Below are 26,259 nucleotides of genomic sequence, written 5' to 3'. Positions count from 1 at the left end.
TAACAAGGGCAATTATATGCATCTCCCGACAGATTGCACCTCCCAGGATTGAGGCGACCGACACCGGATGTAGCAACCACGACGGCAACAGATCTCGAGCGCATGACCACACAACAGCTGCTCCCTGGTGACTGCGTACATTTGCAACTTTGTGCATAGGTGGAACAACCCTCAATTCCATGGGCCCTACGAGGCAGTGATTAGCATTCCCCTCGCGGTTAATGTAAAGGGCTTTGTGATATTGGGTACACCTCTGTGACGTCCACAGGGCACCTCCAGACAGCATGTTGGCACAACAGTTATCGCAAAAGGAGGGGCACCAATACCTGCACCCTATCTACTTCACCAGCCTGTCTTGGCATAATACGTGTGAGGTGTCACACTCCATTGACGGGCTGAAGCCCAGCTGCTAGCTCCATATTCTTTTTTCAGGAGTTTTTTTCTCTCTCTTTCTTGCCTCTCTCTCTCTGTAAAAGTGTGTCTTGTACATCTCTCCTTTTCTTTGTTTTGTGTGTTTTTGCTTTCATTTCAGGAGAGAAGATGATCACTAATGTAAATAATTGTTCATCAAGTAGGGATCCGAAGTATAGCTGCACGAATGGCAATGTATAGGCTTATGCCTACTATTGTGGAATAGCCATTATTGCAGGTCTATGTATGATTTTGATTGTACTATTGGCGCTCTATTGGGGGGAGTTTGTTATAGGGGGAGGTCCTATAAAGGGGAAATGGGATTGTATATTATCCAAATGGGACAGGACATATCAATGTTATTAGTGGATTTACATATATTAGTAGCAATATGAATGCCAACAATAACAATGAAAATGAATACAGGAGTAACAATAGTAGTGTTAGTGATGATAATAGGTACAACATGACAGCAAGAGTATGGGCAGAATTGGCAATGGTGGTAACAATGAAAAGGTTGTTTTCAGCTAAGTTAAGTTTGTTTAACAATTCGAAACAATATGATCTTATTTTCGATAGCACTGTTAAAGCTGGCACCCCTTAGAGCATGTATAGAATAATGAAAAGAGAAGTACAAAAATAAGTGTTATACATATCAAGGGCTGGGTTTGGATGTAATTGAGGATATCCGTCACCCCGAGTTTACCAACTCATGGTATACTGACATGAGTGTTGTGGGACAAAATGCTGTGAAAGGAAGCTGTTATGGGTGTTCACTCACTCTGCACATGTCAGGGGCTCCCAAGAAGTTAGTACAACAAGCAGTCCCAATTATAGAGGCAGAATGCCTAGTTCATCTTGCACTATGCAGAATAAAAGGAAAGTTCCAGGCACACAGTGTGCAACTGGTGGGTCCAGATGTTGTACAGTACAGCAATGATCCAAAAAACATCTGCCAGATCTTACCTTTCCAGATTAAGAAAAGGTTTCAGACTTCAAGATGGCCACCGGCGTGAGATAAACGTGTCGACGGCACTGCCGAGACCACACGCTGTCATATGCGGCTCCACCACCCCGCAGAGGCAGTGCAGGACCGGGGAAGGAGAAGGAATGGGAGAAAACAAAGGCCCTCCCCAAGCTGATACAGAGGAGAAGAGGTGACACAGCAAGAAAACAGATGCCGGACCCGAGAGAGGGCTACCCAACGGCATGGCAGACCCCGGGAGGGGAGCGACAGCAGGGAGAGAGCCCTCATCCGAGAGAAAGGCAAAGGCATCTCGGAACATCTGCGAATCTCCCAGGTGGAAGGCCGCAAGAGAAGCAACCAGCAGCTCTCCTTGCAAGAGGGAGACAGGGGACACGACAGCCCGGCGCAGGAACCCACGGCCCGAGTAACTGCACCGCAGGTGAAGCAAGTTGCGCACCTACCCGGGAGAGAGCAAAGAGAAACTCTGATACCCTCAGAGGGCAACCCTGAGGACAGGGGTCCCCCTCTGAGGGGACAGACTGGTCCCACGGTTGGGACCGGAAAGGAGGAGAAGGCGGGGACCCAGCTGAGGAAGATAAGCACCGGAGGTCCAACACAGCCTCCCAGTCAAAAGGAAAACGCAGAGACCTGGTGCAGGAGGAAGCAATGAAACCACAGGTGAGCCCCCCCCACAACACCGCTGGGAGTGCTGGTTCAAAGTTTTCAAGACGCTTGAAACTCGCGAGGCTTACGGGAAATCGATACCTGTGTTTTATCATATATTGTGCCAAGTGTTGCCAGAGCAAGTACAGAAGCAGTTCAAGAAATTAGTGGGTATAGAAGCTAAACCATGTTTGGAAATCCAGTTGACCATTGCACATTATTGCAGACTCCAGGAAAAGAATCGCAAAAAAGACGATACGGGAAAAGGTGAGGAAGCAAAAATGTGTTCAGAAAAAACTGTCCAAATACACCATTGAAGAGGCAATGTTAACTAGCGAGGCAGATCAAATTCGCAGCGTGCAGTGAACATGCCACAAATAAATAACCAAAGACAGTTTGATCAGACAAATAGTGGATATGCTCCACGAGGAAAGGGATATCGAGGTAGAGGTTGGCAAGGTAATCAAGGGAATTGGCAGAATAATCAGGGAGGTTTTCAGAAAATGCAAAACATTAATCAAAATATGCAATATGGGCAGATGGGGAGACCACCGCCTATATGTTGGGCATGTGGAATGACAGGGCACATGGCTCGAATGTGTAGAAGCCAAGGGATGGTGCAAAATGATCAGTTTTCAAGACAGGGAATGCCAAATCCACCTGCATATTCACAGCAGAGCAGAAATGGATTTGTGCAAGATCAAACAGTACAGCAAGGCTTGCAATCACAGCAAATGGCAGGTAATCAACCGCAAGGACAATCACAGCAATCTCCCATGCAACTTCAGCACAACACTAATACAGTGTTGCCGGTGCACCCAGGATCAGCTGGAAAAAGAGGGGCTACCTCCGAGTGGACGGCACACCGATGCAGCACACAGCCTTATTGGACAGGCTTACATGAAAGGGAAAGATTTTATCTTGCGTGGAAATCAAGCAGCAGACGCTGAAACCAAGTGCATAGCAAATACAGATACAGGGATGATGAATATTGAAACCATTGATGTAAATGAAAGAATTAATGTGATGATGATTGTGGGTGAGGGCTATGAGCAAATGCCTAAAACACAAGCTCCACGTGGAGGCACCGCAAGAGAAAAAGAATTTGTGGAAGCGAAGAGGCTGTTCTTTAAACCCCTCTGAAGCATTGTGGAGACAAGACAGTACTGGTAAACCAGTGATGCCTATAGCCTTATTACGGGTGGTGCTGGAACAGCTACACTACCCAGTGCATACAACTAGGGAGAATCTTGCTTTAACTATTGCTGAGGATTGCTTCGTACCAAACCTAATGGAGCAGGTTGCATTTTTTATGATAAATTGTATTGGTTGCCAACAATTCACGGCTGGGCATACACTGCGCATAATGAGGGGAGTCATCCCAAGACCCAGTGGCCCGTTTCAGCACTTGCATATCGACTATGTCGACATGATACAAGTTAGTAATGGATACAGATATTTGCTTGTTGTAGTGTGTCCTTTTTCTAGATGGATAGAGGCAGGTCCATGCACACACCCAGACTCTACCTGTTCAGCTACATTTCTAGTGCGAGAAGCATTACCTAGATGGGGAGTGTGTGAAGTAATGAGATTGGATAATGGACCTCACTTTACTGATAGAGTTTTTGAACAGATCAGCTCGTTGCTTGGTATAAATCACACGTTTTCTCCGGCTTATCATCCACAAGGAAAGAGGATCTGTGAGAAGCTCAATGGCCTCTGTTAAAAGAAAGAATAGCCAAGTTGAAGCGTACTCTGAAGAAAGGGTGGTTGCATTGCCTACCTCTGGCATTATATGCATTGAAGACCCAGCCAGGTTCTGACCACCATCTTACGCCTCACGAAATGGTGACAGGAAGGCGAATGAGAACACCCTTAATGCCTACATACCGAGTTAGAAGTGATGCTCAGCCAACGTCAAATTTTAGGATTGGAATTGCAAAACTATTTGAACTGTTTGACATCCAGTTTTTCAGTAATTTCAGGACAGTTGCAGAGACGAGTGTGTAGGACAGTACAGAACACAGAAAGAGATGCTTCAACAACCCAAACTCCTGAATTTCAACTTCCCAAACTAGACCCGCAGATGTGGTCCTAGTTCGTAACCACCCAAGATAAAAAGTGGGACGAGCCCAGATTCAACGGCCCTTTTTTGTTGTTGAGGACGTAACGCCATCTGCTGTCAAATTGCAGGGTAGGCACGCTTGGATCTTCTTGGGAGACAAGAAAATCTACTCTGGAGAAACACCTCTGCCTACACCCCTTCGTGAAGAGGCTACAATCATCGGGCAAGAAGCACAGCATGTGCAGGCACTTTCGATAACGAAGGAGGAGGACGCATAACCTGACAAGTGGAAAGCATGAAGAACCCTTTAGTGGACTGTGGCTTGATTTTGGACACTCCCTTTTGAGCTATAAATAAAAGGGGAAAAGGACACATTCGAACACACTGTGCATTTTAGTTGCAGAGTAAAGGAAGATCTGCATGCTTAAAAGCCACAGTAGCTTATTGACTTTGGACTGAGGCATGTTTAAGCCTTGATAAAAAGAAAAGTGATAAAGGTTTATTGACTTTGGATTGAGCCATACTTAAGCCTTGATAAGAATAAGGATATGCCAGATTCCGATTGTGGACACAGCAATTGAAAGAGGCACGTACTTACGTATTTTGAGTTGGTGCTACGCTCCCATACTACATTGATGGGGAGAACTTGCCACTTTCCAGCTTTTATTCAAAATCCTGACAATGAAAAGCTCATAAGAAGATTGCTCATAATCATTACTGAAGAATTTTTGAAGTTGCCGTAGTACAGTGAAGAAAACACAAATGCCCTTATCAAACGATGCAGCACATAGACTGGTCAGTGTGGTGTTCTTTCGTCTAATTGAAGAATACCCGCATCTTGTTGGAAGACACACAGATGTGCTAACTTTTCTGAGAAATTGAAGACACACTGAAAACTTGAATGTAATCCTAGAAGGATTAATAATGCAGGTGAGCATCTATTCTGAAAGAAATCACAGAGCGGTGTAGAAACGTAACTCCGAGGGACAGATCGAGGAAGTGAATAAAAGACAACACTTTGTTCATGCTGACAGGGAAGCAACATGTAATCCAGACTAAAGCAAATTCAAGGCATCGATTGGGAACTGATAAATTGAAGCAGATCTTGTAGAGGCTTGCAGAGGACATTTTTCTACACGACAAAGGAACATTTGCATCCCGACTGGTGAAAGGATTGATTCCAGAATGAAAGAAAGATAGTTGATTGAGGACGAATGCTGAAGAAGACAGAAGCTTCCAGAAAGCAATAAAAAATGCAGAGCCATTAAAGTTTGTTTTTCCTTCCTTAGCATCAAATGATTGAGATGGGGAACTTTAACAGCAACGTTGTGTTGCCCCATGAGAACAGATGCACACATTGTCCAAGAAGTAGATGCTGCAAGCTCATGTACCACTGTATCATCTACACATGCATTGTATTCATACTCATTTTGCTTTCACTGACAGTAAGAACTGAATTTTATATAGGAGCGCATGGGGCCAAGACTCCTATATATGTTTCTGAGGAAAAGGTGAGTGTGGCAACTACAAGGCAGCTTAGAGCGTTCATAGCTATTGCTATCCCAAGAAAAGATGGGAAAATACCCAAGCTTGAAATGGATGTTGTTAGTAATCAATCACACATAGCACTTGGCTCAGAAATTGCTTTTAAACGCCGGAGACAGGGTCGGCGGATCAGGCAAGGTAAGGGATTAATAAAGGTTGGACCTACACAGATAATGCACACAGACACACCTGGTCCAGTGACAAGAGGCCCAAACATGAGTCCCAAAGAAAGGTTACACGCAGAGATTATAGCAGAATCTTTATGGCTGGTTTTAGCTGTTGCTAGAAAAAGACATATGGATAAGGAAAGACTTGCTGAACTTTCTTCTACACAGGGAAACCGAACGGATGTTCCTGCAAACAAACCAGCCAGAAGAAGCTATGTTGATATGATATGATATGGCATTTGTAACGCGCCTATACACAAGTGTTTCAAGGCGCGACGAGGCAGGGAGGGGGGAACAGAGGGAGGACAGACAACGATCCTACTAGGCCAGGTGTCATTCAGACCACGCAAGTGCAGGGGTAGGGGGAAGGGAAAAGTGCAGTACAAGGTAAGTAGAATAGAAATAAATAGATAAATAAATAAATAGGGCCAGCTGGTGGCAAGTGCAAGGTAAGTGCAGACAAGTGCTGGGAAGGGGGGGCTGTAGGGATACAGAGACAGTCCCGCAGTGCAGGGGTTGCCAGGGAGGCAGTGCAAGTGGAGAGTGGCTGGGCCCAGGACCGAGGTCGGTGAGAGTGTCCAAGTTTCAGATTCAGTGCAGAATTTAGTGAAGAATTTAGCAGGGGAGAGGGAGAGAGAAAGCAGAAGCAAAAAGGAAGGTTTTGAGGTGCTTCCGGAACCGGAGATGGTTCTCCTCAAGTTTCAGGGAGGCAGGAAGGCTGTTCCAGAGGGAGGCTCCTGCCGCAGAGAGAGATCTACCCCCAGCTCGTTGCTTCGAGAAGCGGCTGACCCTGAGGGAGTTGGAGACGGATGAGCGAAGGGCTCGGGAAGGAAGATATTTAGGAAGAGAGAGTTGCAGGTATTTAGGCCCCAGGCCCCAGAAGGCCTTGTGGACAATGCAGAGGGTTTTGAACTTAATCCTCGCAGCCACTGGGAGCCAGTGTAGAGATTTCAGTCCTGGAGAGATACGGTCCCTGGGCTTGAGGCCAAGGAAAAGTCTTGCAGTTCTGTTCTGGATGTGTTGCAGAGGGCAGAGAGTGGAGGCAGGCAGATTAAGATAGAGACTGTTACAGTAGTCCAGCTTCGAGAGAACCAGGGCTCGGGAGACAGTGAGCTTCTGGGGGAAGGAGAGGAAGGGAAGAATACCTCTAAGGAGGTGCAGCTGGTAGTGTGACTTCTTGGAGACGTCAGATATATGAGGAGAGAAGGAGAGTGTGGAGTCAAAGATGACCCCGAGGTTTTTTGCCTTGCAGGTAGGAGCAGGAAGAGGCCCAAGAGAGGCTGGCCAGAGAGTTGCAGGGAAGGAGGGAGTGGGTGTGCCGATGAGTAGAATCTCAGTCTTACTAGCATTAAGGCGGAGGTTGTTGGCAGCACACTATTCCTGGATAGCAGACAGACAGTCAGAGATGAGGGCAGGAGAGGAGAAGGCCGAGGGTAGCCTGAAAATGAGCTGGGTATCGTCCGCATAGCACTGAAAGTTGGGGCAGAGGGCGGCGATGCGGTGGGCAAGAAGTGCCAGATACTGGTTGAAAAGCCAGGGAGAGAGATTAGATCCCTGGGGAACACCACAGGTGGAGAAAAAGATGTCAGAGAGGAAGGACCCAAGTTGGACCTGGGAGGGTCGATTGGAAAGGAAAGAGGTCAGCCACGCCAGAGCCTGACCAGTGATACCCAGGTTATCGCGTAGACGGTTGAGCAGGATGGCATGGTTGACAGTGTCAAAGGCAGAAGAGAGATCGAGCAGAATGAGAACACAAGGAGTGTTGGAGTCGAGGTTCAAGAGCAGGTCATCACGGATGTTCAGGAGAGCAGTTTCCGTGCTTCTGGCCGCTCTGAAGCCGGATTGGTGGTCATGAAGACTACCAACAGCTTCAGCATGGAAGTTAAGCTGGGAGATGGCCAGTTTCTCCAGGAGCTTGCCCAGGAAGGGAGTGATGGAGATTGGGCGATAGTTAGCCGGGCATGAGGGGTCGGCAGAGGGTTTCTTAAGAAGAGGGTGCACAAGGGAGTGCTTGAGGGGGGATGGGAAGACTCCAGAGGCGAAGGAGAGGTTGCAAAAGTCAGCCAGGACAGGAGCCAGGGAGTCGATGTGGTCCTTGATAGTTTTGGAGGAACAGGGGTGAACCTGTTTAGACGAGACTTTCATAGATCGGACTTGTCTGGAAACTTCGTCAGCAGAGAAAAGGGGAAAGGCAGAGAAGGAGGGAGGAGGGGTGGCTGCAGAAGGGCCGGAGGAAGAGCAGGGAAGCGAGGGAGGGAGGTGATAGGAGGAGAGTGAGGACAGGATATCCTGAGTTTTAGAGATGAAGTGAGAGGCCAGTGCAGTACAGAGGGCCTGGGAGGGGACAGGAGAGGTAGAGACTGCAGCAGGGGTGGCAAGGCTCCTTGCAGATTTTAAAGAGTTCGGCCAAATTGTTAGATGCCGCAGAGATGCGGGCTTGGATAAGGGCTCTCTTCTTGGTGAGAACGGAGAGACGGTATTGCCTTTGGAGCAGGCGGCAGGCCAGTTTGTCAGAGGATGAACAAGAAGCACGCCATTTCCTCTCTGCCACCCTGCACTTGCGTTTTAGGGTGACGAGATCCGAATCATACCAGGAGTTACATTTGGCTTTGGGCTTCAGGCAGATTCTCATGACAGGGGCAAGGATATCAAGAGTATCAGAAATAGCAGAGTGGAGCAAGGAGAGGGCTGTGTCAGGGTGGGAGTCAGCCGAAGGGGGAGGGAGGGGGGAGAAGGTGGCAGCGAAAGCCTCAACTGACACGCGCTTCATGGGTCGGATGACCGAGAAGGTGGGTGGCAATGATGAGGGTGGCTTGGCCTGTGGGGTAGGGAGGGTGAGGTGGGAGGATAGGAGAAAGTGATCACTCCAGGAGAAAGGAGTGGAGAGAGGGACTGAGAGGGGAAGGTCAGAAGAGATCAGAGCATCAAGAGTGTGCCCTGCAGAATGAGTAGGCCCAGATGGGAGAATAGAGAGTGAGAGAGAGTCGCAGAGGTCACGAAAGAGTCCAGTGGGGGGACAGGAGGCATCTAGGTGGATGTTGAAGTCACCAAGAAGGAGGAGTTGAGTGGTAGTGGACAGGAGTGAGGAGGAGAGGTCAGCTCACTCAGAGAGGAAGGAGGAAATTTGACCAGGTGACCGATAGATAGTAGCCACGGTAAGGGAATGGCTAGGAGAGAGAGAGAGTCGGCAGACAAGACATTCAAAAGAGGAGTAGGTCTGCGTAGGAGTGACAGTGGCAGGAATCCACTCAGGGAAGATTGGGCCTGGGCACGGAGAGGATCTTGTAACCGTCAGGTAGGAGTGTGTCAAAGCTGATGACAGAGCTGGCTGTGAACCATGTCTCAGTGAGACCGAGGACGTCAAGGTCCAGTTCCTCAAGAAGGTGACAGATATCAGAGGAATGCTTGATGGCAGAGCGAGAGTTAAGAGTGGCAATGTGGAGAAGGTTGCCATCCTTGAAGGACTTCCGGGGAGGGGTACAGATCAGAGGTACGCCCTGCGGAGGTGTAGAAGAAGGAGGTGAAGAAGGAGCAAGAGAGGGGGCAGGGAGGGAGGGTAGAGGCAAGGTAGCCGAGGACAAAGGAGGGGGGACAGCAGGAGAGGAGAGGAAGTTGATGAGGCGAGGGAAGCGTCTATCAAAGAGGTGAAGGTTGGCCTGAGGGCCTTGGACCAAGATGGTCCCATTAGCGTAGACATTAATGATGGCCTTAGAAGAGTGGAAGGGGGCCAAGAGGACATCCCAGCGGGTGCCACCATTAATGGGAGAAGAGGAAAAAGGAGGGAGCACAGAGACCATATGAAGGGTCCATATGTCAGGCGAAGGCACAAAAAAGAGGATGTCAGTGAGAGTTTCCTTAGAGCAGGCACTAGTGTAGGTGTCAGCGGTAGGGAGGCCTGGGTTGGAGACCAGGATGTCCTTTTTAAACTTTTTCCTACCGGATTTAGTGAGGAGAGCAGGATAGTCAATAGAGAAGCAGTTAGAGAAGATAGGCGAGATAGAGAGCACCATAGAGTAGGAGGGAGTGGGGGGGGAAGACAGACGATGTGAGAGCCTGCAGACAGGAAGAGAGCGGCAAGCACAAGTTTACCACATTTAAGAACAGCAACATTTAGAGATGTGGTCATAGAAAACTACATGAAGAGTTTGAGAACCAAAAGAAGCACCTAAAAAGATAATTATGAACTGAATGATTATTCGGACAGCACAGCACACTTGGGAAACAACATATGGTAACAAAACATAAAAGTTCGAAGAAGGACGTAAGATGAAGAATGCTTCGTATGGGCACTCCTGCCATACAGCACAGTGAAATCAAAGATCTTCATAGCTATTGAAATAGATGTCCTAACTGCACACTGCATAGTGCACCTAGCTTTCTGTAGTACAAGAGGCCAGTTCATGGGTCGAACAGCCTCTCTCAAATGGGCAACTGAAGGAACAGATCCAAATCAAGATTACTATGTTCAAGACATAAAGACAAGAAACAATGCCAAGACAAAGAATTTTGTGATCAGATTTGAGAAACCTGCATTAAAGTGGACTGGAGTAAGAAGAGAGTTAAATAATAAACTGAAAGTTCCCGGACAATCTACAGAAGACATCCGTAAATGGAAAAACAGAGGCATATTTGGGGAACTGTCTTATCAGATGGATGGGAAGAAGGAGTCAAGGGTCACGTGATGTCACTTCCGCTACCCTGGCATTTTGGTGAAATGACGTCCCTGGTTCCTGCGTTGGTGATTCCTAAAGGTGACCTGAACATTAATAGTGTCCTGAAAGCAGATGCACATCTGAGGAAAAAAAGATCCGTAGAGCTGATAAATCGAGTGAAGGGAGAGAATAACTTCTCTGCCAAATCAATAGAAGCCTTTGATGCCATTCCATATGAACATAGACTGTTCAGCCAGACTTCTTCAGTGTTCACGTTGATCATGCCAAGGATCCAGGTTGGAGCAAATATCAAGTGGCTTCAGATCACCAGATGGGAATTATTACAGACGATTAATACTACCATAAAGGGATTCAATGCGCGACCCTCTCCATGTGTTTTTTATGGCCAAAATGCCCCCAACCCCCGCGTGCCCCGAGCTCCCAAGCCCCGCTTCCTGGTCCTCCCCCTCCCGCCTCCCATCCCGCCCCCCTCTCCATGTGTTTAAACCTAAATAGTGCCCCCAGGCCCCCGTATGCCCCGAACTCCCCAGCCCGTTTCCTGGCTCTTCCCCTCCCGCCTCCCATCCCGCCCCCCGCCCCTGATTGGTTGTTGCAGCCGAGGCAGCGTCGGTGTAGCGACCCGCTTCCTGCACCTGCTCCTATTTCCCATCCTAGGAGCAGGTGAGTCGGACCTCACTTCCCCTCCTCTAAATCCTCTTCCTGATCCCATCCCTCCCGTCCCCCCCCCTCTGATAGGCCCCTCGTCCTTTATCACTGGTCCTCCCAGGGCAGCCCTCTGCCCGGCAGCCCCCAGCGGCTAAGGGCCCCAAGGCCAAGGGCGGCTCCAACAGAGGCGGCTCCAAGATGTGTCTGCAGGTGTCCGCAGGGGAAGCCAATGAAGCCAGCAACTAACAGACACCACCAAAACCGTGAGTGTGGTATGGGTGGGAGAGTAGAGCAATCACTCCACTCCAGAAAGCCCATGCCACTCTATTTTACCTCCAAATAACAGACTGCCATAATGTTAGCATGTCCACTCTTAGAAAGAACTGTGAAAGTTAGCATGTCCACTCTTAGATAGAAATGTGAAAGTTAGCATGCCCATACTTGAATAGAACTGTGAAGGTTGGCATGCCCACTCTTAGATAGAATTGTGAATGTTAGCATGCCCACACTTGGATGGAACTGTGAAGGTTAGCATGTCCACTCTTGGATGGAATTGTGAACGTTGGCATGTCCACTGCTGGACGGAATTGTGAAAGTTAAGCATGTCCACTCTTAGATGGCATTATGAATATTGGCCTGCGTCGCATCTAGATGGAACTGTGAAGGTTAGCATATAAAAGTTGCATTTAGAAAGTGTGCCCTACAGCCTCTCCATCAAGCTTAGAAATGTGCCCAATAGCCTCTCTGGCAAATGGAACATAGAAGTGCGCCCAAGATCCTCTGTGAAAGTCTCATTTAGAAGTGTGCCCAATAGCCTCTCCGTAAACCTTAGAAATGTGCCCAATAGCCTCTCTGGCAAATGGAACTTAGAAGTGCGCCCAAGATCCTCTGTGAAAGTTGCATTTAGAAGTGTGCCCAATAGCCACTCGGGAAAGTTGCATTTAGAAGTGTGCCCAATAACCTCGCTGTGAATTTAGTAGTGTTCCCAATAACCACTCTGTGAAAGTTGCATTTAGATGTGTGCCCAATAACCCCTCTGTGAAATTTAGAGGTGTACCCATTAGCCTCCATGAGAGTTACATTTAGAAGTGTGCCCAATAGCCACTCTGTGAAAATTGCATTTAGAAATGTGTCCAATAGACATTCTGGAAAGTTGCATTTGAAATGTACCCAATAGACACTCTGGAAAGTTGCATTTAGAAGTGTGCCCAATAACCCTCTATGAAATTTAGAAGTGTACCCATTAGCCTCTGTAAGAGTTACATTTAGAAGTGTGCCCAATAGCCTGGTAAATTGAATTTGGAAGTGTTCCCAATAGCCTCACTGGAAAATTGAATTTAGAAGTACTCCCAATAGCCTCGATGAAAATGGATTTTAATAGTGCGCCCAATAGCCTCTCTGTGGAAAACTGAATTTAGATATGCGCCCAATATCCTCTGTGAAAGCTGCATTGATGTGTGCCCATTAGCCACGCTGTGAAAACTACATTTAGAAGTGCTACCAATAGCATCTGTGAAAGTTGATTATAGAAGTGTATCCAATAGACACTCTGGAAAGTTGCATTTAGAAGTTCGCCAATATCCTCTCTGGAAAATTGAATTTAGAAATGTGCCCAGTAGACGCTGTGCGAAAATTGCATTTAGAAGTGTACCCAATAACTTCTGCAAGAGTTACACTTAGAAGTGTGCCCAGTAGCATCGCTGATGAATTGAGTTTAGAAATGCTCCCAATAGCCTCTGTATGGAAAAATGTACTTAAAGGTTTGCCTAGTAGCCTCTCTGTGGAAAATAGAACTTAGAAGTTCGCCCAGTACCCTATCTGGGAAAGTTGCATTTGAAGTTTGCACACTGAAAGAGCATATAACCATTCATACTACACCCCACCCTTACTCTCTCCTTTACATCACCACTCAACTAGAACACAGGGATACTATGACACCATTCGGTATAACTGTTCTCATACGAACATCCGCCGCTTACTCCACATCATTCTATGTAAACACTGCTGGTCTCACACCCTCAGCCAGGCGTTTTCCCCAGGCCTAACGCAGCCACATCCGTTCCGGATTAATCCTGCCAGAACGAACACATTCTCCTGATCTCTCAACCACCACACCTACCGATAAGAACCAGCTATTACACGTGTACCGCACGAGCTGCACACATATCCGGTGCACACACGCACCTTTTGACTCTCCCTTCTCTCTCTACTGATCTGAACTTCGGTTCCCAAGGGCGTTCAACCTACCAGCGCCTTCAGACCATACCAATGGTATATAAGGCGCTATATAAGTGCAAAATAACAATAACAATAACAATGCCATCAGAGAAGAGATGAGAGCCATCCGACTGATGACCCTCCAGAATAGGTATGTCCTGGACATGATCACAGCTATGGATGGAGGTTTTTGTGCCAAAATCGGAGAATCATGTTGCACATTTATACCTTCTCATGATGGCGAGAATGGAACCTTGACAGAGGCCATAGACATGCTGATGAAGCTCCATGGCCAGATGATCGAAGAGGTTGAAGACATTGCTGATGACAGCTGGTTTGGATCACTCCTCTCGTGGGTTCCACAATGGATGGCAGATATGTTCAAATGTATTGGAGTTTTGTTATTATTAGTGATGCTTGGATTCTGTGTGATCAAGATAATAATCTCACAATGCAAGAAGACAGCAAAGAAAGCCATAGGGATGAAGATTATGATTGATGTTGAACTGGGGTGGAAGCCTAAAGATCTGACTGAGACTTTGTGAAGGCCTCTATCCATGCAACCGTGCAACCGTGTGAACAAAGTTTCTGTATCCAAAGGACCATAAGAAGTATGTGGGAAGATGGATCTATTGCATTCCAAATGGACAGTGCATGCTCATGACATGGAACAAGGATGAGCATGTGAAATCAGCTGGATGCTTGAAGGGAGTCATAAAGATATGAATCCATAAGAAGCATTTCTTCAGACCAGGATGTCTGGATGTAGAAGATGTGAGAGTGGTCGATAAATCGCCCTGAGGGGGGAGTGTAGAGGAGGAGCCAAGTACCCCCACTCCTACTACCCTGCCTACATTACCTGAAACGTATGAACCAAAGTATGTGACGTATACTGAACAGCTAAACCAGCAAAGAGAAGAGCGTGGACTCGGGAGGATAGCTCAGGGGCAACATGCTCGCCTTGGAAGCAAGACGACACTGTGCACCACAGGTTCGATCCCCGGGTCCGCGCTGAGAAACCTCTGGGTATTAAGCGCGTTACAAATAACCTATCATATCTGTGCAGTACCCATAAGAATATACCCAAGATAATATGGGAGGTAAAGGACCCATTGAGGAAACCATACCTACATCCAAGACAATATGATGGCCATTTGAACAAAATTCCTGAAGAAGCAGAGAAATTAAATGGTAAAGATGAATGATGTCATACCAAATTGAATCGACACCCATATAGAAAGATAATCGTACCAGAGAGGCAGACAATTCATACAGCACAAGAAGGTACCAAGGATAAGAGACATCTTGGGATCAAGATGACACTTATGCCACAGACCAGATGAAGATACTTAGTTTAAACGTGTACAGATGCAATGAAACGCAAGGAGCAAAGCAATCATGAAGCTAGCCACATGCTTTAAAATAGTTAGAGCGCGGCAAGCGCCAACATATACAAATATATATCTCTATAGACATATGGACTAAGAAAGGATGAATGTTTCCACTATGTATATAAGCATTACTGAACAAAACAGAAGGCCTCCTTTCAGTGTCACAGTCAAGAAAAGCAATTGAATTAAACAGAATAAAAATTCAGCTAAGGAGTTCACTGAGCCAAGAACGCCAAGGTCTTATCAAACTGGAATTGGCTGACATTGAATACAATTAACGTGAAAGAACAGAAGCTCCTGTACAGAAAGGTCAAGCAAAAACAAAGACGTCAGAGGACTATTGAAAATAAAATCAAATACACAAAAAGCGTCAATTTCATGGTGTGCATACATGTGATAGAAGGAAGTTGGACGAACAAGATGAACAGACCTATGCACGGAAGCCGGATAGTGCCCATACTCCTTAAAAATTCTCAGAGAACAGTACAAACTCAAGGCCAACGTCAAAGCACTAATTGACACTGGACCATTGACGTGATGATGGATGATAATTTAATTGGTGGGAAGCTTGTGCAAAGAAGAGCTCACCCGCACCTGGTTGTTCAGTCTGCGTGCTGCTCATGTAGGTGTCAAAGTACTGACGGGGGTTAGAAGCCAACCAATTGTAGGGGACCACGTATTTGGGGGTCCCATAGTATGTGCAGCCAATGGGACGTTGTACATTTAGTGACGTTCATAGTGGCCATTTTTAGGGGAGGGCTTAGTTGCCCCACCTGTTGTTAACTATCCAATGACCTCTTTCTGTTACTCTATACAGATATGGAACCTATGTTTAGTTATTCACTTAGAATCAATCCCACCTCCCGATAGGTTTTTGTAGTTTGCCACGTAGGAGGACGTTGGTAGTGACACAGGTCAGCACGTCAGTGATGACCACTTTTGGGTACAAAAGCCCAAGTTTTTATGAAGTCGTTAGAGTCAGAGTATCGAGCGATTGCTGATGTTCGTTGTACTCCCTGTTTTAGATACTTGACATTGAAACAGACAAACTTTTGCCAAAATATTTGTGTTGTCTTAATTATTGATGTATCAATAAGATCTGCATCCCCATCTATCTTCAAGGTACCGCTACTCATCTTAAAGGGCTGGACAGAGCCTCCAGTTCACCTTCCCCCCTGGGGGTCTTACTTACAGGACCTGGAAGCATTTACACTCTTAAAAAGAGGGTGAGGACTAGATAAGTCCAATAAGTTGTTGATGGGGGAATGCAATACAATCACCTGGCCTTCAACTGGGATGACAACGTTTCTCTGCCCCCTCCCCCTGACCTTCAAAACATCCAATCTCAAAAGGTCCCAAGTAATCCTTTGACGTATCCCATTTTCTAAAGCGGTAGGCCTCTGCTTGTAAAATAGGTTTTAGTATGGGGGCTGCACTTGGAGAATTTCGGTGTCCTCCATTATTGCCACACATTTAGGTGCAGCCACTTTCCTTATGATAGGCTCTGTTACCTTCTTTTTTGGGGGGCATTCAATGTCATAATAAATCCTTGATTTCTGCAATTAGAATATTCACATCATCAAGAGGTTCTAGCAATTTATATGCCCCTTTCTTTTTCCCTCCAGGTGAGATAGACTGTTGCACCCTCAGTTTTGTCATAATGCCAATATCAGCAGTAATAGTGTACAAAATGTGCTAAGTGTAGCAAATAAAGTGACCTAGTTTAGTATTTTCAAGTCAGTAAATTAAAAAAAAGAAAAGCTAAAATTCTTAAACCAGCCTTTAGTTAAAACATCACTAGTAAAAACCACTTAAAAACAGTTAAAAGCAATCTTATAAGCAAAGTTAGTGTCTGTGGGAAATAAATACAACAATTAAAATACACGGAGAGAGCTCACACCCTACGAGCAAAAGCTTCAGTCAATTCAAGGTCCAGGGTAAAGATAAAAGAGAAGCAGACCCAGTTTCCAGCCTGCTCCAACCTGCACTTGACAGCTCCCAACTCTCACTGGTCTGATAAAGCAAATCTATCCTGTAACCGGTGCCAATATGGGAAATAGATAGACAAATAAGCCTCCAGATTGCCAAATAAACAGTTAATGTAGGTTTGTCAGGATTCCACAGGTGGTAGCGGGAAGCATGCAGTGCCAGAGAGCTGTGAGTGGTGGGAATCACATAAATAATGTAACACAGAGGTTAAAACCTCTTTATTTCAGGACCATGCTTTGTGTCCTATGCAGGCAGAAGGCTAGGTGTAGACAAACAAGCCCTCAAATCCGAAGAAAGGAGCAACAGGACTACAACTCCCAGCAGCCTTGCGTGCCCGAGAGCCACTGGGAAGCTTCTGGACAACGCCCAGCTGATCGCACATGCACGCCGTGGACACGTGGAATGCTGCTTGCGCTACGGGATCTTGAAGAGTCAAGACGTGTTTCAGCGGGCTCCTGCAGGCAGCCATCAGCAGGGCCACACCCCGCCTGCAATTTCTGCAGGCCTCGCTCATCCCTCCAGATAAGTGCATCTTTCTGTTATTTGCTTACTGGCAGCTCGAGCACTCGTAGTGTGCCGAGCGCTCTTGTGGGAGTTCGAACTCCCTGACAACACGGTTCGGAGCGCGGCATTGTTTATATTTGAAGCCGCGCAGCTCCGCACCCGGCGGTGAAGGCTATTGGAGTCGGGGCTCCGACAATATTAACCCTTACTAATCCTACGGCCGGAGCACCGGCACTGTTAATCCTACGGTCGGAGCACCGGCACTGTTAATCCTACGGTCGGAGTACCGGCACTGTTAACTTGCTAGTCTAGCGAGCCGGAACTCTGGCACTGTTAACCCTTGCTTCTTCTAACATTCAGTGTTGTTTACCTTAAGCCGGGTTCCGGCGGTATAGGTTGTGTTCTCTATGGCTTAAACCTTGATGTACGCTCACTTCTGTTTTTGGTTCTTTGTAGCGGAGTTCCGTTGTTTGCACAGCACGATTAGAACATTGGTGAATTAACCCCGAGTCACCTGCTGCACAACCAAAGCTAAGTGCTTTCAATTTGTCACAACCAGTGTTTATTAGTAAATGTTTGTAATCCTATGTTCATGCTAATCAGTGGGTATGTTTGTTTTAATACTCTTTTAGCCAAGACAGTAGAAAAGTCAATGCAGTTTAATTGTGAACTATTGTGAGAGTCTAGGCAGTGTATCATCCAGGTTCTTAACTAAAGGAGAAGTAAACATGTGAGGGAGTAAAAGGGCGGAGTTTCAGCTGTCATATGAAACCCCAGGAGGGGCATCACATCTAAACCTCTCAAACTTTCCTTAATCCTCCCATTTCCCTTTCCTACCGTGTTTCCCGGTTTTCCTAACCACCCCATCCTATCCAACCAGCGGACCCTAACCCTCTTTCCCCGGAGGGTCAAGGAAGCCTGTGTTGCTAACACTCCAGGCCCCAAGACCCAACGGGGAAGTAGGTGTACGTGCTACCTCCGCGCAAGGCTAAGATCGTGACAAGGTTTTAGAAGAAAACAATTTTAAAGAAGAGAACCGCTCAACTGGCTTAGGGGGTATCCATAGTCTGACTTCCCCAAACCCCCTCTGTCCAACCGTTGAAATCAAGTTTGCAGCGAAGTTGTGGAAGGCCCTCAATATGGTAGATTATTATTTAAGGCTATCAAAAAAGTACACAGCATGGAAATGCGAGAGCACAGCAGGCCAAAATGTCATTAGTAAGTGCTCTCTCGCAGCCCTTCTCCGTGATAATTGTCAAAGTCAAGGTTCAATGTTACACTGCAGCAGAACAGCACAACAACAGTGCGGCAGTGGGTGACGAGTGTTACATTACCAGCAGGACAAAAGTGCAGATCCAACCAGCATACTTCACGGACCGCAGCTTCCCCACAGTTAGTAGCCTTGTTCAATAGTCCAACCAGCCGGGTGTAGTAAGGTCAGTAACCACCTGTCAACCACCCAACAGCGAACACCAGTGCGGCAAACATCGCGCCCTTACCGCAGGCTTTCACCGTGCGGGCTGCTCAGGCAGTCTTTATGCAGAGGGGCGTGGCTTTACAGCTGACCCGGACCGTCAGCATTCTTCTTCATGTTCTCCCACACTAGCGTGACAAACACCATCACTTACTGTGGGCATTGGAATTGGAAACTGAAACTTGGGGAAACTGTTTAATACAATTCAAGATTTGCATACATGTTGAAGAGTCCCATTAGTTTAAAAGGGCTATCATAACTAGTGATTTGCCTAGCAACAATAAATCGCACCAAGCCCATTCTGGTGTTATTTTAAACCTGGCGACAAGCCTGTTACTTTGATGTCATGTGTATCTAAGTGCGATGTTGGGAATTTCAGTTACAAACTAAACTGGGTTTAACATTTTTGGGGCAGCTAGAAAACACATTTAATTTATTTTTTGTATAAAGGGCAAAAAAACATGCAATGCCCTGTCGAAATGGAAATAATTTTCACAGATGTGTCATGATTAAGGGAACATACATATCTAGGTATGATGATGTTTATTTATAAATTGCTAATTTCTGCCATGTAGTGACTTTTTGAGTACATAAACATTGGACATGTACATTTTTTTTAAATGACAGTAGGTGTACCTATTCACATCACTTCAATCATTGAACTCCAAGGGACTTTCGGCAGAGAGGGGTTGGACCTTGGGGGGAGGAAGAGGGGATAAACCTCCAAAGAAAAGTTAGAACTTATAAACTGGCACCTTCTACTTTTAATATTTGGAAGTGTGACTTAGGGGGTAAAAAGCCCATGCTCTGGGGGAAGGGACAACTTGCCTAAAAAGCATCTGAGGGGAGAGCTGCCTAAACATCTTGAAGGAAACTGGCCTATAATACAATCAATCTGGGTAAATCCTGACACAGCTGCCTGACATCTTGTGTGGAGGCGCCTCAAAACTGATGGAGACATAGGCTTTTCCAGAGTCTGTCTCACATGCAAGGTTAACAGCTGACTGGGCTCTAGAATTAAAGAGAGCCAAATGGGCGATGGGGGGGTTGCAGGTGACTATCTTTGACTGAAGTGGTTTACCAGACCCCTGCGCTGCTCAGAAGAGGAGCCTTGCTGACTATCATGAGTGCCACAGAGGTTCCCAATATGAGTAGATTATCCAAATTTAATGAAGTGTGTGGGGAATCTGCCTGCCTTAGTTTGTAACCCTGCACCCTCCTTCCTAGGAGGAAGATATATTTTAGTAATTTAAAGTAATTGGGTACATTTATTTTTCTTGTCAACCCCAGACGTCCCTAAAGAAAAGGGGGTTCCTTGGCCCAAAACAAGATTCCTAACTGTCCCCACTCCCTAGACCTTGCCTTAAAACAGAGGGGTGCTGCAATGGGTGCTGGAGAGAGAAGTGCTTTGCAAAGGGAAACCAAGTGGTTCTCACTAACAGGAAAGAGTATTTTTTTTTTCAATGGAGAATAAGGGACCCTGATAGCAGAACGAGTTTGTATTGCTTTTTGGTTAAAAAATGAAGGGTTCTTTCCATCAAAGGTATCCTCAAAAAGTCTGGGTGATTTCAAAACTGCTAGCATTTTTAAGTGTACAGGGAAATGAAACATCTTGCATACTGCATGTGAAATTGTTTGAAAACCAAAAATGTGCATTTGTTTAAAACCTAAAATTTACTAAGTAATATTCATGCTATAGTAACGTGCCAAGATTTGATTTAATTACACCATAAAAAAGGGGTTCGTGGGACAAGACTTTTGACCTGTTTGTCTCTCTGTGCTACCTCCATCTGAAACAAAAAGATAACCGAAATTTTGTTTTGAAGCTTTGTTTTGTGTCACAGAGAAGGTGGTGTGTGTCATTATTTAAGGCAATTATTAATTGAACATATACTTTAAATAAATATATATTTTCTCTATACCCTGAGCAGTTTCTTGACACAAGGGAGCGATCTACGTGAGTCTATGCGAGTCAGAAAGGGAAAGCTGAACAAAAAATGATTTATTGTGGGCCATCTTAATTGTGCGGGGGGAATTTAAGGAACTCCCTATGTTAACTGTGGTCTTGAAATATATCGTTACGAAGTGGGGGCTTGTGTGCCGGGATCTAGCTTACTGTCCTTGGCTCATGACAAGCGCATTGTGTCAGACTATTCATTCCGGTGCAACTGCATTGAGGTGAATAGAAGGATGTTTATGCTTTGTACCACTGTTGCTTGACCTCACAAGTTTCAGTGAGGTGTTTAGAAAAATAAGGGTGTGCATAGTACCAATACGAAAGTTAAGTGATATGAATTGATTTTTGATTTGGCATTGAGTTTTGATTTGGAATTGAGTGTGGAAATCAAGCAGGAATAGGGTGGTGTTCTACACGTTCTCTGCAAAGGGTGAAAGGGAGCAAAAAGCTGTTCTTAAAAGGACTACTGTATAAGTTGATGCCAGGCAGCATCCCCTAGCTAAGTTGTTCATTCGAGGAGTATGGCTTGCGGATGAAGCTGGGAGCTGGTAAAACTAGAATTGTAAAGGGGGTTACCTCAGTAAGCACTAACATTTGGCTTGAAGGTGGGATATTACACAAAGCTTAAGAGGCATGTTAAATGATCCAATTTACATGTGAAGAACTGATTCAAATGGATCAGCCCAAAGCTTATTTATATTTCCACTTTGTTAATGGAAGAGCGATTGCAAAATAGTGAGGCCTGTTTGCTGAATCAGACAGCAGGTCCTGCAAAAGGCCCAGGAAGAAATTGCAGTTAGAAGATAAAGCACAACAGAGGTACATTTTTGAATTAAAACAAAACCTCATTGAGCAACTTCAAAATGAGGTGAAACGCCACCTAGAGGTAAGCGTAGAGCGAGAAATAGAGTTTGCTGCGCTGCAAGGCACATGCCACGAGAGTACAGGATCTGTGAGCTATCTCCAATGCTAATTGAGGGACTAGACTGGTCATAATAGAGGGCTGTTAGATGACATTGTGGCCCTCAAACAACAAATAAAGGGCTGTGAAAAGGGAAACAGTTAGTGCATCATCAAAGAAATGCAATCACAACAGGAGTTTGATAAAATGTGGCAGGGTGCAATTATTCAGAAGCAAAAGAAATTACAGCTGATTGACCCTTTTTTGCATCCATTTTCAACTTTTATGCATCTTGGTCTTCAGTCAGGTACTCGGGAACTGATTAGAATTAGGGAAGGGAATATATAGCTTGTGAAGCAAGCAGAAGCTGACCTATCACAGGCAGCACATTGTAGGGACGTGCAAGAGAAAGATTGGGATTCTTGTATTATGCATGCACATTCAAGGGTCTTTTCTTCCAAGGAACCAGGGAGATATTGAAACATTTCAGGATTAAGTATGGCAAATGAAGGGTTGATTGGTGGCTCGGAGCAGGGTGCTCCAGGCCAGTCAGGCCTTGGTGTCAGAGTTAAAAAGTCAGATTTCTGAATACCATCAGGAAATAAGGACAGAGAAGCAGGTGTGAGAGTTTCATAAATGAAATTGGTCAGGGTGCTTCAAGGCCTGCTTATATTTCTCAATCAAGGTATGGGCTAGGGCCCTTTGATCAAGGAGAGAGATGCCCCTACCATCAAGGACCTGAGGCCATTTATCAACTACGCCCGATGTACAAATGGGAACTGACCTCGTGCCTACCACCTGTAAAGAACAGGGAAACAGGAGGCAGCTGGCCTTAAATCTGCCTAGCCAAACTGATCCAGAAGGCCAGTCCTTGTCTGACATTGATGAGTATTCATCTCTACCATGCAGAAGAGAAGGGGGCTAGACCGGTGTGTCCTGGGAGACTGTAATCTCATCTTCTGCAAATCTAACTCCCTGATTTTCTTATCATAGGAGTTTTCAGGGCCATAAGTAGTCACAGGATGTTGTTTAAAGGGGCCACCTAGCCCGCTTAGCTGGAGAAAAAAATCCAGAGCTTCAGCCTAGGAAGGGCATACTAAAAACCTCCATACATTCCAGGGAATAAGGGTATTTACCCAGACTACTGGAAGGAGAGAGTAAGAGACTGTTTTATCCGGGGCCTAAAAGTGACAACTGGAAAGTAACCCTGAGAGTTCACTGCGGCCCAGGCAAGAGGGGTGCAGAGCCTATGAGTCTGGGAGAAATTCCCAATCTTACGGAGATAGGGAGCCCCTAGAAGACAGAGAATGGAGTCCAAATAGCAGCTCTGAGTCCGAAAATGAATGGACTCGACTGCAGAGAAAAATAGATGCATCGAAACAGAGAAAGGAGTTTGTTAAAGACCCATTCAGACAAATTAAGGCCACAAAGAGCTTCCTGACCCCATACCATAAGAATGACAAGTATTCGGTGTTGGAGCACATGGAACTTTATGAGCAAATTATGTCATCATTTGAGATCTGAAATTATGTCAATTGCATAGCATTTGCCTAATGGACTTTTCTCCCCCGAGTACTCCAATTTCTTTGCAGGACTGGAGGACCAGGATCATTATTAATGATCCACCTATAAGGCGGGCATTTTGAAAAATGTCTCCACACATATGAACCTACAAGAGGCCCGTAAAGCACATATAATAATAATTGGTATAATAATATAAATATAATTGGTAATGTGGGGAAAATCAGGCGCCTAGGGAGTTCCTGCAGCAATTAAAGCGCGTATTTGCACAGACTTCCATACGAGTGAACACAAACAGTAGGGAGTTTGTGACCACCTATTTCCATGTGCTCCCCAAATACATAATTACTCATGGTTCATGATTTTCACAGGCACAGGACCCTGGATTTGGTAATTGTGCAAGTCACCAGGATTTATGGGATCCAAAAGCCAACTGAAAATAACCACACGGAACTGGAGGGGGGCTAAAAATACTAATCCTGCCAAGCAGCAGAATAAAAGGTGGAAGGAACCACCACCACCACCACCCCACTGCCCCAATGGAATGGTAGTCAGGCAGGGCTACAGAACAATGATCCCTCTGATCCTGCCACCTATGTAAGCCTTAGGTTTAAGGGTACAAAACCAATAATAGGGTATGTGTACACTCCCCCAGCACAAGCAAGACGGCCAACCAGGCAAGTACTTCCCCGTAAACCTTTCCCTTCGGAGGGATGCATTATTCCTCCTCCCAACCTGAATTTCTTCCACAAGTACCCCTGAATGTTAACTTCTAGAATAATCTTCCTCTTTCACCCCGGTTCCAGGACAATTGATCCCTGAACCAGGGAGAAGGGAGACTCGGAATGGACAATTATGGGAGATATTTTCAGTACCAGAGCTACTCCAGGAGAAGGGAAAGTTACAATTTTCGGTTGCAGCAGAGGTATGAATCGAGACCTCCCTACAACACAGAAAAAGTCTCACAGTTCGGGCGACAGGTACAGCAACTGACCAACTACCTGGGGTGCATGCTGAGGGCTCAGCCAAACCCTCAACCTAACCCCGCTTCTCAGAATTCCCCAACACCCAGGTCTGATGCCACAGGGGGAGGAAATGACTGACAAACCACAGGTTACTGAGGAGGTGGCCCGGGTGGAGGGGAGATGCCAAGCCTTCCTTTCACACTAAGACAGAACCCCTGGGAAGTTAGAACCCAAAGAGCAAAGGTTAAAAGTAGGAGAGGCCAAAGAAGAAACCTGCTTTGTGGAGGACTGTAAGATAATCCTCTTTGAAAGAGAAGGGTCCCAGGAGGATTCAGGTAAGCAAACCCTCCCGTTCAGGAATGGGGGGAACCCTACCAAAGAAAAATGGGTGCCAAAGGACCCCAAATTGTAGAGGGTAAGTATGGAAACCGACCCAGATCAAGAAATTCTTAGACTCCAACCGTATGAGCTAGATAATACCAAAAATGAAGTATCCTCCCCCAAACAGGTTCTGAGAACTGCTGCAGCTAAAGGGGGACAGCAAAGAATCTGGGGGGAAAGAGGATTCCCCAAGCCTAATCATTGTTAGTTGTAAAATCTTCCTTACAGATTCCTGAACTCAGACAGAAAATCACCCAAGATCTCACAGAGTGAGTTCAATATCAAGGTAATGACTGCCGAGCTGGCTAATAACTCACATTTTCTTTGCACCCTTGTGGAGAAAGAAGGCAGATTCTATGCCTTTGTCAAGGTTCAGGGTCAGTGTGAATGATCAGCTCTGGTGGATAATGGGAACCCAAGTCACCCTCTGGTCCAAAAAGTCTTTTGACCAACTAAAGTCAGGAAGGGGAGAGGATCACCATATTCCCCTCATACCTCTTCCAGAAACCTCCAAAAATGTCGATTGGAATCACATTTCCATCAAAAGGACTGCAGAGCTGGAAATATTGGTTAAAACATCCAGTGATAGTTATGACTCTAGATGGCACACCTTGTTTACTGGGGAACGATCTCCTGCAGAGGTTATCACCTCTGATTGGCTGTGTAAACAAGTCCTCTGGACCCAGACTAACTGGCCTATAAAACTTAAAATGAATACCAATTATGTAAGCTTGAATGGTACATGCCATTTAAGTGAACGATGGTTCGAGAAAGTGAAGTTTAATTTCAAGAATAATCAGGTCCCAGGCATCACTGTCATCTCTGTAGGAGAATAACTGGTGAGGGGAACCCTTCTCTGTACTTGAAAATCAACCTTTCTCCCAGTTTTAAGTGGCATTCCATACCGTAAGGGAACACCCTGAAAGGTCCGAAGAAATACTGAGCCCCATCCATAAAAACAAAGAACCAGCTCAAAGTCTGATGCACATTCAGGAAAAGGGCCAACTCTTGTTTTTTCCCTATTCAGATAAATGAGGGAGGAGGAGCCTGTGCTCTCCAGAGCACGCCTGAATAATGGAAAAAGCTTAATCTTCAAAGTATTATTCAGGAAATTCCCAAAATATCAGACCCTTCCCACATTTAAATGGATTGATAAATAGGAAGTATGTCTGGAAACCCCAATTCCCAAAATGTTCTGCCTAGCAGGTGTATGTTACGAATTTCTATTGGCAACATAAGCATAGAACATAATTGTTGAGTTGTGAGAGATGGAACTTCTGCCTTTTATTTAGGTAGAGACATTCTCAACAGATTTACAATCAATTTGGATCTATTTAATAAAGTCTGGTCATTACTGTGGTGTAACCCCATAAGTTTTTACAACACTGAAAAAGCATTCCGGTCAGCTCAAATGCTGCATTATGTGGTTGAAGTTCAAGTGCAAGAAGAAGTTAGCATCCCAAGACAGGTGCGACATTTCACTATTCCCCACAAAATTAGGCAAGGACAGAATCTTAAACATAAGGACACCTATATAAATTTGAATTCCCATCTCCAAAAACAAGGTTTTGCATTTAAATCCAACACCTCAAGTAGATCTAGAACACGACATCATTCGAATATTGATAGATAAACGCAAACTTCATAGTATCACTTTGGGCGTAGAGATATTTTTATTGGAATGGCGGTTGATCGTCAACATTCTATTGATTTAGGTAATGAAATCATCAGACCAATTCCATTTCAACACCAGCGATGGTATTCCTCCAGAAAAGATTTTTACCAGGCACGGGGGGAATGTCTTGGTGTTCTCTTCCTGTCCT

This window comes from Ambystoma mexicanum, chromosome 4q (assembly GCF_040938575.1).
Source record: "Ambystoma mexicanum isolate Mex_15411 chromosome 4q, UKY_AmexF1_1, whole genome shotgun sequence".
Lineage (NCBI taxonomy): Eukaryota > Metazoa > Chordata > Amphibia > Caudata > Ambystomatidae > Ambystoma > Ambystoma mexicanum.
The sequence above is the reverse complement of the archived record's forward strand: the minus strand, read 5'-3'. Positions refer to the sequence as shown.